Below are 1,560 nucleotides of genomic sequence, written 5' to 3'. Positions count from 1 at the left end.
ACAACCCCAACAATGTTTTTTTTTTAAATTCGTGGCATGGAATTTTAAAATGACATTTATAGATCGGCTGCCACTTAAACATTACCACTCCAATTGAATTGTTTTTCTATTCTTAATATATATTTTTTCCTTTTATGTATTTTTTTTTCGAAATCAAAAAGACACATATTATGTAATCAAAGCAAATCGGTTTTTTGTTTTGTTATTTTTTAAATCTTTTTTTATTTATTTATGTTTTGGTTAAACGTGGAAGACACAATATCGGCAAGAAGAAAGTACGACATCACACTCAACACAGAAATCGTGACATCAATGAGTAGAGCGCTTCCCCCAAAAGTTTACAGGACACCTGTGCCCTCAATTTTGCTTACATTCGTTTTAAAGGGTTCACCACCCTAGCAGACACAGAATAGAATATGAAAATTGATTTCAAAGAAATACAATTCTTTTTCTTTGTTTAAAGGATTTGAACAAACTAGGGTTTGAACTGGGGGCCTCCATGTTTTATTCACGTTCGGATTTTACAGTACTTCACTGGTCGAATCCAGTCTGCTTTGTTGAGTTCTCGTGAATAAAAAGAGAATAACAAACAGCGATGACATTCCCGAACAATTCTAGCCCAATTGTTTTCGCAGAGGTGTTGAGATATACAGGTCGTATTAAAAACATAACACATGCACATACAAACACTTACACACACACACACACACACACACACACACACACACACACACACACACACACTCACACACATACGGATGCGCGCTGGGGTGAGCATTTTGCATAACCATTATAGTATAATTCCATATATCTAAATTTGGAGTTCGTAGAAAAACAAGCTGTCTTTAGATGATGCACTCTCGTCAACTGCTATTCATTTGAGTAGTAATTTGTTCTGGGTAGATACTTATTGGTATCGTAGATAATCCTTGTTTCCTTGTGAGACTTGTGAATTAATGTGTGCGCCGGAGTGTAACTCGTTCACGTCTGCTCTGTCCAGGTCTGCTGTGTGTCCTCGTCTGCTTCCAAACAGCCACGGCTGCAACAAACTTTTGTGAAATGAGGGGTTGGAGACCGCTTTGTTACAACATCAAGAACAGCGAACGAGATTACAATGACCTACTGCACTTGTTGGTAAGAGACACATAGTACAACAACATAGGTGTGATTGGTTTCACATTTTCTTGATAGTTCGTTACCGTAGAATTACAAACTTCTATCTGCTCTGTACCTAGTTTTGAGAAATTTGACTCTAAAAAGTGTTCTTTACTGGTCAAACTTTCTTTTAATGCAAATGTTTGTTCATGTCTTGATAACGATTCTAAATAATCTGACTATTTTAATAGAGCAGATATAATATTTGAATTCTGACTTCATGGTCTTGATAACTTAAAACGACGAAAAATGTCAGATAGAACTATGTAATTCTACGGTAGCAAGTAGTTATTCATAAAAAATATGCGTAACTAGTCCATTGTTTTAATATGACATGGTGACGGTGATGTGACGGTTAGAATGACATGAAAGTGCAGGTAACGGTGGCCATGGTGATGATGATGA

The sequence above is a fragment of the Aplysia californica genome, unplaced genomic scaffold, assembly GCF_000002075.1.
Source record: "Aplysia californica isolate F4 #8 unplaced genomic scaffold, AplCal3.0 scaffold00003, whole genome shotgun sequence".
NCBI classification, from domain to species: domain Eukaryota; kingdom Metazoa; phylum Mollusca; class Gastropoda; order Aplysiida; family Aplysiidae; genus Aplysia; species Aplysia californica.
The sequence above is the reverse complement of the archived record's forward strand: the minus strand, read 5'-3'. Positions refer to the sequence as shown.